Here is an 11,396-nt window from a genome sequence, read left to right as displayed (position 1 = left end):
CGACTAGCATATATGGTGGCTAACATACGCAAATGAGAGCGAGAAGAGAAGGCAAAGCACGGTCGAGGAACTATGATCAAGAAGTGATCGTAGAACAACCTACGTCAAGCATAACTCCAACACCGTGTTCACTTCCCGGACTCCGCCGGAAAGAGACCATCACGGTTACACACGCGGTTGATGCATTTTAATTAAGGTCAACTTCAGGTTTTCTACAACCGGACGTTAACAAATTCCCTTCTTCCCATAACCACGGGCACGGCTTTCGAAAGTTCAAATCCCTGCAGGGGAGTCCCAACTTAGCCCATCACAAGCTCTCACGGTCAACGAAGGATATTCCTTCTCCCAAGACATTCCAATCAGGCTCGGCATCCAGGTTACAAGACATCCTCGACAATGGTAAAACAAGTCCAGCAACACCGCCCGAATGTGCCGACAAATCCCGATAGGAGCTGCACATATCTCGTTCTCAGGGCACACTCAGATGAGACTAGCTACGAGTAAAACCAACCCTCAAGTTTCCCCGAGGTGGCCCTGCAGGCAGCTCGGTTTGGACCAACACTTAGAGAAGCACTGCCCGGGGGGGTTAAAATAAAGATGACCCTTGAGTCTGCAGAACCCAAGGGAAGGTGGTAGGTTGTTAAATGGTAAAACCAAGGTTGGGCATTGCTGGAGGAGTTTTATTCAAGGCGAACTGTCAAGGGGTTCCCATTATAACCCAACCGCGTAAGGAACGCAAAATCCGGGAACATAACACCGATATGACGAAACTAGGGCGGCAAGAGTGGAACAAAACACCAGGCATAAGGCCGAGCCTTCCACCCTTTACCAAGTATATAGATGCATTAATTAAATAAGAGATATTGTGATATCCCAACAAGTAAACATGTTCCAAACATGGAACAAGCTCCAATCTTCACCTGCAACTAACAACGCTATAAGAGGGGCTGAGAAAAGCGGTAACATAGCCAAACAACGGTTTGCTAGGACAAGGTGGGTTAGAGGCTTGGTTCAACAATATAGGAGGCATGATAAGCAAGTGGTAGGTATCGTAGCATAGGCATAGCAAAAGAGCGAGCATCTAGCAAGCAAAGATAGAAGTGATTTCGAGGGTATGGTCATCTTGCCTGAAATCCCGCAAGGAAGAAGAACGAGTCCATGAAGAAGCCAAACGGACGTAGTCGAACGGGTCCTCACAATCACGACGTTACCGGAACCAACCCGAAGAAGCAACACCAGAAAGAAGCACACAACATAGTAAACAACCACCACATAAACATGGCATGATGCACAATCAAGTATGATGCATGTCCGGTTTAATGAGGCATGGCATGGCAAAGTGCACAAACAATCCTACAAATTAAGTGGAGCTCATTATGCAACGGAGTTGCATTTTGAAGAAAACACCACATGACTTATTTAGTTCTCTCTCCTTTAGGTGTTCAACAAAATTAAATGTTGGTTAGCATGGCAAGAGGTGAAGCATATGAAAACTACCCATCTAGGCAAGTTTAAATGAGGCCGGAACAACAAACAACAAGTCTGGAAACTCCTCATGTGCATAATTTAGGTTTTGGTACTGTTCTGCCCTAAACCATATTTTATAGTTATTAAACATGCAAGATGATGCCACCATGTTAAACTAGGCAAAATTCTACCCCATTTTCATATAAAGTTTATTAAAATCCGAGTTACGGTTATTTAGTTATGAATTAAAGCATTTTAACATGGCATAGGAGAAAATTAAAGCAAACATCAGTTTAAACATTGTAAACATGCATGAAAGTTGGATATTGTGAAACTAGACAAAATTCTAAGCAACTTTCATATATAATTCATTTTAATCCGATGCACCAATTGTAAGTTATTATATGCATGATCCACAAGGGCTTTCCTGCAAAAATGCTCTCCTCTGGTAAAATAGACAAATTGCAGATCTGAAAAAAAATAGAGGCGGGCCGAATCGGACTGGGCCAACAGTGCACAGCGGGGTTCTCACCCAGTGGACCTTGGCCCAAGGCGGTGGAAACAGCAGGCCGGGCGACTGGGCCGGGAGCTGGGCCTTGGGGCGCATCGGCCCACGCGGGGACCACATGAGAGGTGCTCTTCCTCCTCGTGCCCGCATGAACCGAAAGGCAGAGAAGGCAGCGATGGCGCACGCCGGCGAGGGCGCAGCAACGGCGGGGAGGTCGCGGGGACATGGAGATGGCCGGATCTGGTCGCGCCGGGTCCATTCCAGCCGGATCCAATGGCGGTTCGTCGTGGGCGTCGGCGAGGGAGCCCTGGTGGCGGTGCTGACCACGGGGAAGCGCAGAGAGGTCAGGGAGAGAAAAAGAGAAGAGAGAGAAAAGGGAGAGGAGAGGGACGGGGTCGACCTGGTGGAGCTCGCTGCTGCTCGAGCGAGCAGCTCCCGCAAGGACGCCGACGGGGCCTGGTGCGGGAGCTCCCTCCCCTGGAGCTTGGGGATGAGGGAGCGAGAGGCGACGCGGGGGCTGTCCCGGGCCCCAGATGGGCTCAGGTGGGCCGCGGCAGGGCTTGCAGGGCCGGCGGCGGTGGGGAGCGCTGGGGTGAGGTGGCGACGCCACATGGCGGCGCAGGGGTGGCTGGAGACGGCCAGGGGCGATGTGGCATGCCCGGATTGGTCCGGGGCGCGGCGGTGGCGGCGCCAAGTGGCGGTGGGAGGCTGGATGTGCGCAGAATTCGAGGATGAGGTTGTGATTGCGGCTGGCTAGAGGTAGGGGGTAGGTTTAGGCTAGGTTTGTCCAAAAATGGGCTAGGGAAGGTGTATATATATAGAATGGGCTAGGGTTAGGGGGGTTTCGGAGCCCTCCGATCGTAATTGAACGGTTCCGGTCGGAGGGGGGTTTAGTGGGCTAGACTGATAGGAGAGAAAAGAACTGCAGCCCGACACAGGGACTCCGAAGACCGAAAATGTCCGACGAAAATACCAGCAACGGTGCCGCTATATGTATAACGGTTGGGCTATCAAACGAGCTCCGAATGCGACGAAACTTGACAGGCGCTCTATCTACACTATAATAAGACCGCACGCCAAGTTTCATCCCATTCCGAGAACATTTTTCAGCCACTCACGAAACGAGGTAAAAGGGGGCGCCGGAGGACATAGGAGTGTCGGATTGAGAAACAAACAACGGGGAAAATGCTCGGATGCATGAGACGAACATGTATGCAAATGTGATGCACATGATGACATGATATGAGATGCATGACACGCAAGCAATGACAAGGTAACAACAGCGAATAACTGGAGGACACCTGGCACATCGGTCTCGGGGCGTTACAATACTCCACCACTACGAGAGGATCTCGTCCCGAGATCTAGGATGGCACCGGATAGAAAACGGAAGAGGAAGAGGTAAAACAAAGTTGCTTCTTTGACTAATGAGTGAAACCACGAACCTTGAAAGGTTAAGCCATTTCGAGAAAAGAATGCAACGGAGATGTACGAAGTTGAAAGCACTCCGTTAAGAAAGAGGAAAAGAAAGAACCGAGTCGGATAGCACTTTGGTTGAAAAGAGATGAAAGACTTGATAAAATGAAAGAGCTTGAGCAAAAGGACACAACACACCGGTTAAATGGATAAACCAAGAAAAGAACATGATCCTGACAAAATGAAAAGATGGGTTGAAGAGAGCAACATCACAAAGCCTCCGGAACAAAAGTAAGAATGGAATGGGATGAACGAAGGGAAACAAGATCTCAAGGGAGTACGCTTACAACAAATGCTAGAACGGAGTTGTTGGAAAACCAACAACGAAAAGAATAAGCTTGATATGGTCTTATGGAATACATCTCAAATTATAAGGTGACAACCTGCCACTCACGGGAAAAATAATTGGATTGATAAGAACAAGGAGACAAGAAACTTATTTCACCGGGAGGATAAGTGAAGAACTTGGGTCATTTATAAGAACCATAGATAGCAACAATCCTTAGGGAAGGCTTTAGGTGAAATATAACCCAAGATAATTCCAATGACGAGATTGATGGATTTAATATATCCCATTCTTGATAACTTGTGAATCACGGAGCACGAAGGGAAATTATCAAGAATGACATAAGCCCACCTCAAAAGATATGCGTGAACGAATTGCACTCCGGATTGCAAGATGAAGAATGCATGAGCTCCTCTGAAAAGAATCTCGATGAACACTTCGAGAAGGAATTAAATCCTTTATGAACCATCATGTAGAGCCTCCATGAAGAACTCCGGCAACAAAAGAAATGATCAATCAAAATGAAAGAGAAGTTGAAAACACAAAGTGAAGACTTGCAATGATTAGATGTATCTTCATGATGAGAGAAATGAGAGAGCTTGGAACTCCAGGAAAAGAAAGATTAACAAATGATATCAAGAATTTTGATGAACCTCCGGACTAAGGAATTAATCACTTGGATGAAACAAAGAATAAGAATTATGTTGTGCGCATCCTTCACCAATTTAGATTGATGACAAGCCACGAATTTGGCAAACTACTTATTCTCGTTGAAAGAATTAATATAGATATAGTGCAAACTTTAGGAAGGTCTTCAACGAACCACCGGTGGGATTTGGAAAACAACGAATGAATTGATATGATAACCAAGGAAGGGAACTCTTGAACGAACCACCGTAAGAATTAAAAACGAACGAAGTAAAAGGGAAGAATCACTGGTAAGAATTAGCAAATAACGAAGATGCTTGAGAGAATTTAGATCCATGAGAACGAAGAGATCATGAACTGATTAGAGGATATTTGAATGATGCACCGGTAAGATTTAGAGAAAGAGAGCTGAAATCTGAGAATGAATAATCCTGAATTGATGGACTCCGGATAACCAAACTGAGAAGACTCCTGAATAGCTCCGGATGGGTGAAAAGAATTCCTACAATCGAAAATAATTACGAGAGGATGGCAACAAGCTAGAATCACGAATCTTGAAGAGAAATGGAGCAAGGTATGGAGGAAAACTCTTCTTCGGTCTTCAAAAGTTGAGAATGACGACGAGAAACACCATCATGAATTATTTAGACACTCCGGAATAAAGAATGGAAAGGTTGAACCAACGATGAAAAGAATTTGAAAGATCTTGGAGAAAAACATAAGACTGATGACAATCATTCTTACGTCAAACTTCCAAAACAAAATTTGAGGATAGCTCCGAGAAAATAAGAAGAGTCAGGTAAGATCCTGGGAAAAGACCTGTGGGTTAGGGCCCACTCAAAAGATACACCGTTGAATGATTTAAAAGAGAGAAAGCACCAGTTGAATTAAATGGCTTGAATGAGATAACATCCTCGAAAAAAGCTTGAACAAAAGCAGAGTGAACACATGAATCTTCGAGATATCTTGAGCACTCCGGAAGAATTGAATAGCGAGAAATGGATGATTAAGAGGTGTACCGGCATGAGAAAGTATTTGCAACGAGGAAAGGATATAATTGATAAAGCTTGAATTGAATTCATCGGAGATGAAAAGAATGAAGAATGACGAACTTGAAGCTCCATTAGAATCTTCCTGAGAATCACCGGATAAGAACATTGACGGAAAAGGAATGGAGAGACTTCACAAGAATATAAAGGATACTTAATTAAAACATCAGATTCCTTGAAGAAAAAGGGTGGGTGGGCGGGAAAACAAAGGCAACTTGGGGACGGATGAAACAAACACCGTTGAGAAGAACTGATACTTGATCTTGCGGATGTTGCAATGATCGGATCCACTTGAAGAGAAACACACCGATGAAAAGGATTGGCATGACAATCTTGATTATCAAGAAGGATTAGTATTCACAACGGAGTATAAGAACACCATTTAGGAAAGGTATGGAATCCACATTTGACTTCGAAGCAACTCGAATACCACAAATTGAAACAAAACAAAGGATTGGCTTGCAGAATAAGCCGGAACAAACATATGATAGAGATTTCGTCTAAAGTTTCCGTGGTGGGGCCTACACGGGCTCGATCGTACAACACCATCATGTACAAGGCAGTGCACATGACATACGAAGCGTCCCCGAGTCGGCATAGCCAAGGACTCTTTAAGACACAACGAGACCACTGTAAAACCAACCGTGAATAGGCGGACCACTAGACGTCGAACCCCAATTTCATATCATACATCTGTCGGAAAGATATCCTAGGAGCTACTTGAATTCCCACTGATAAACTCCCGAAATTTTCCGGTTATGCAATCAGGTGTTGGGGATACAGGGGAAGCATAATATCTCACCCAAAACTAGCAAATCCTACATCCAGCTGTATCCATCCTTCAACACATAACCAAGAAACCTTCGGAAATCGTCTAGCTCAACCTTCGAAAAGCATCCATTATACGAGTTATGGCAATACTCCCGAACTCCTGCCCCAGTACTGGGTGGCATCGAGGTTATCTCACCAACAACTGCATAAAAGAGATTTTCGATGTCGGCGAAACTAATCTCAGGTATTCCAGAACTGCAACGATAAAATTGTGACGACAACACCTCGGAGATCAACTCCCCGGGACACTACCACAACCCCTAAATGACAGGAGGCACCAAGAACAATGTTCTCGTCACAAATCGATCGGAACGATTCCAAGATACCCGCGTGATCCTAAAAATTTTTAGTGAAATTTGAGAAGAGAAAAGTCAAAACTCTACGTTAGGATGCCTTACCAGAGCGATGAAGGGACTGGGGAGTAAAAGAATTCCTAAACTCTCCGATATATAACTCCTAAATGACTCAAAACATTTTTCTAGACTCAACAACGCCAGCTAATTCGATCAAGCAGGGGGGCTCCTAAGGTCGGGGAAGGCTCTGATTACCAACTTGTAATGCCCTCGATGCGGATATATATCCCACGTGTCGAAGCGTGACTTAGAGGCATAACCGCATTGAAAGCAATGTCGCAAGTGAGGTAATCTTCACACAACCCATGTAATACAATAGGGGAAAAAGATACATAGTTGGCTTACAACCGCCACTTCACACAATTACATGAATAAAGCATTACATCATCCAAATACAATCAAGGTCCGACTACGGAACCAAAATAAAAGAAGACTACCCCAAAAGCTACACAGATCCCCGATCGTCCCGACTGGGCTCCACTACTGATCAACTGGATCAAAACAACACAAAGGACAAGATCTTCATCGAGCTCCTCCTGAGCTTGATTGCGTCATCTGCAAGCTGGTTTTGGAAGTATCTGTGAGTCACGGGGACTCAGCAATCTCGCACCCTCGCGATCAAGACTATTTAAGCTTATGGGTAAGGTAAAAGGTATGAGGTGGAGCTGCAGCAAGCGACTAGCATATATGGTGGCTAACATACGCAAATGAGAGCGAGAAGAGAAGGCAAAGCACAGTCGAGGAACTATGATCAAGAAGTGATCGTAGAACAACCTACGTCAAGCATAACTCCAACACCGTGTTCACTTCCCGGACTCTGCCGGAAAGAGACCATCACGGTTACACACGCGGTTGATGCATTTTAATTAAGGTCAACTTCAGGTTTTCTACAACCGGACGTTAACAAATTCCCTTCTTCCCATAACCACGGGCACGGCTTTCGAAAGTTCAAATCCCTGCAGGGGAGTCCCAACTTCGCCCATCACAAGCTCTCACGGTCAACGAAGGATATTCCTTCTCCCAAGACATTCCAATCAGGCTCGGCATCCAGGTTACAAGACATCCTCGACAATGGTAAAACAAGTCCAGCAACACCGCCCGAATGTGCCGACAAATCCCGATAGGAGCTGCACATATCTCGTTCTCAGGGCACACTCAGATGAGACTAGCTACGAGTAAAACCAACCCTCAAGTTTCCCCGAGGTGGCTCTGCAGGCAGCTCGGTTCGGACCAACACTTAGAGAAGCACTGCCCGGGGGGGGTTAAAATAAAGATGACCCTTGAGTCTGCAGAACCCAAGGGAAGGTGGTAGGTTGTTAAATGGTAAAACCAAGGTTGGGCATTGCTGGAGGAGTTTTATTCAAGGCGAACTGTCAAGGGGTTCCCATTATAACCCAACCGCGTAAGGAACGCAAAATCCGGGAACATAACACCGATATGACGAAACTAGGGCGGCAAGAGTGGAACAAAACACCAGGCATAAGGCCGAGCCTTCCACCCTTTACCAAGTATATAGATGCATTAATTAAATAAGAGATATTGCGATATCCCAACAAGTAAACATGTTCCAAACATGGAACAAGCTCCAATCTTCACCTGCAACTAACAACGCTATAAGAGGGGCTGAGCAAAGCGGTAACATAGCCAAACAACGGTTTACTAGGACAAGATGGGTTAGAGGCTTGGTTCAACAATATAGGAGGCATGATAAGCAAGTGGTAGGTATCGCAGCATAGGCATAGCAAAAGAGCGAGCATCTAACAAGCAAAGATAGAAGTGATTTCGAGGGTATGGTCATCTTGCCTGAAATCCCGCAAGGAAGAAGAACGAGTCCATGAAGAAGCCAAACGGACGTAGTCGAACGGGTCCTCACAATCACGACGTTACCGGAACCAACCCGAAGAAGCAACACCAGAAAGAAGCACACAACATAGTAAACAACCACCACATAAACATGGCATGATGCACAATCAAGTATGATGCATGTCCGGTTTAATGAGGCATGGCATGGCAAAGTGCACAAACAATCCTACAAATTAAGTGGAGCTCATTATGCAACGGAGTTGCATTTTGAAGAAAACACCACATGACTTATTTAGTTCTCTCTCCTTTAGGTGTTCAACAAAATTAAATGTTGGTTAGCATGGCAAGAGGTGAAGCATATGAAAACTACCCATCTAGGCAAGTTTAAATGAGGCCGGAACAACAAACAACAAGTCTGGAAACTCCTCATGTGCATAATTTAGGTTTTGGTACTGTTCTGCCCTAAACCATATTTTATAGTTATTAAACATGCAAGATGATGCCACCATGTTAAACTAGGCAAAATTCTACCCCATTTACATATAAAGTTTATTAAAATCCGAGTTACGGTTATTTAGTTATGAATTAAAGCATTTTAACATGGCATAGGAGCAAATTAAAGCAAACATCAGTTTAAACATTGTAAACATGCATGAAAGTTGGATATTGTGAAACTAGACAAAATTCTAAGCAACTTTCATATATAATTCATTTTAATCCGATGCACCAATTGTAAGTTATTATATGCATGATCCACAAGGGCTTTCCTGCAAAAATGCTCTCCTCTGGAAAAATAGACAAATTGCAGATCTGAAAAAAAAACAGAGGCGGGCCGAATCAGACTGGGCCAACAGTGCATAGCGAGGTTCTCACCCAGTGGAGCTTGGCCCAAGGCGGTGGAAATAGCAGTCTGGGCGACTAGGCCGGGAGCTGGGCCTTGGGGCGCATCGGCCCACACGGGGCCCACACGAGAGGCGCCCTTCTTCCTCGTGCCCGCACGAACCGAAAGGCAGAGACGACGGCGACAGCGCACGCCGGCGAGGGAGCAACAACGGCGGGGAGGTCGCGGGGACATGGAGATGGCCGGATCTGGTCGCGCCGGGTCCATTCCGGCCGGATTCAACGGCGGTTCGTCCTGGGCGTCGGCGAGGGAGCCCTGGTGGCGGCGCTGACCACGGGGAAGCGCAGAGAGGTCACGGAGAGAAAAAGAGAAGAGAGAGAAAAGGGATAGGAGAGGGACGGGGTCGACCTGGTGGAGCTCGCTGCTGCTCCGGCGAGGATGTCGATGGGGCCTGGTGCGGGAGCTCCCTCCGCTGGAGCTCGGGGACGAGGGAGCGGGAGGCGACGCGGGGGCTGTCCCGGGCCCCAGATGGGCTTAGGTGGGCCGCGGCAGGGCTCGCACAGCCGGTGGTGGTAGGGAGCGCTGGGGTGAGGTGGCGACGCCACATGGCGGCGCAGGGGTGGCTGGAGACGGCCAGGGGTGACGTGGCACGCCCGGATTGGTCCGGGGCGCGGCGGCAGCGGCGCCAAGTGGCGGTGGGAGGCTGGATGTGCGCGGAATTCAAGGAGGAGGTGGGGATTGCGGCTGGCTAGAGGTAGGGGTAGGTTTAGGCTAGGTTTGTCCAAAAATGGGCTAGGGAAGGTGTATATATATATATAGAATGCGTTAGGGTTAGGGGGGTTTCGGAGCCCTCCGATCGTAATCGAACGGTTCCGGTCGGAGGGGGGTTTAGTGGGCTGGACTGAGAGGAGAGAAAAGAACTGCAGCCCGACACGGGAACTCCGAAGACCGAAAACGTCCGACGAAAATACGGGCAACGGTGCCGCTATATATATAACGGTTGGGCTACCAAACGAGCTCTGAATGCGACGAAACTATACAGGCGCTCTGTCTACACTATAATAAGACCGCACGCCAAGTTTCATCCCATTCCGAGAACATTTTTCGGCCACTCATGAAATGAGGTAAAAGGGGGCGCCGGAGGACATAGGAGTGTCAGATTGAGAAACGGACAACGGGGAAAATGCTCGGATGCATGAGACGAACATGTATGCAAATGCGATGCACATGATGACATGATATGAGATGCATGACACGCAAGCAATGACAAGGTAACAACAGCGAATAACTGAAGGACACCTGGCACATCGGTCTCGGGGCGTTACAAAACATATGTAAAAACAGCCCTGATCACCGTTGATACAAGATTCTTAATTAGATTCATCTGAATTATCCTGCTCAGTAGTTCTTAGATTAGAAGACACATATAATAAAACAAGTAGTACTCCTAGTTCCTTTAGTGATTTGAATCCTCACGTGTTGCAGAGATCAGATTTAGAAAAAGTAGCGTTGAGGAAGGAGCTGCGGCGTTCCCATGTCCAGGCTGGGAAGAGCCAAAAAACAGAAATCAAAGATTACTTGCAATAAGAACAACATTATCCAACGCCACCCATACATCACAAATCACAAGCTAAATAATAGACGGATACGCCCGCTTACCCTCTAGACGGTGGTCTCAATCGGTGTTTACCTTTCATGGGCGGAAACTGGTCTTGCCCTTGGATCTCTGTGAGCCACGCATAATCGCGTCCATCGCGGTCGCGCCATCGCCAGACAGGCGGGGACGCACCGGTTGAGGCAACAGCTACGGCAAACAAGGTCGGCCGGCCGCAATGGTGAATTCGGCATGGCGTTTCTGCTCACCTGAACATCGGGGCATCGGCATGGACTGGGGCGAAGCAGCCGCGCATCAGCAGGAGAGCGGAGGAGGGAACTTACTGGCTTGTCAGGAGGCGTCGGCGTACCTGCGGCAGCAGAGGAGGAGAGGCAGGCGCACGACGGGCGGCGGCTCTCCCGTGGGAAAGGGCGGCGACCTGGGGCGGGTCTCCCCCGGCGCGTGACGGGCTGCGATTTGCCGGCGACTCCCGTAGCGAAGGGCGGTGGCTCCGGCTCTCCCGCGGCGAAGGGCGGCGAC

This window comes from Triticum dicoccoides, chromosome 4A, assembly GCF_002162155.2.
Source record: "Triticum dicoccoides isolate Atlit2015 ecotype Zavitan chromosome 4A, WEW_v2.0, whole genome shotgun sequence".
Taxonomy (NCBI): Eukaryota; Viridiplantae; Streptophyta; class Magnoliopsida; order Poales; family Poaceae; genus Triticum; species Triticum dicoccoides.
The sequence above is the reverse complement of the archived record's forward strand: the minus strand, read 5'-3'. Positions refer to the sequence as shown.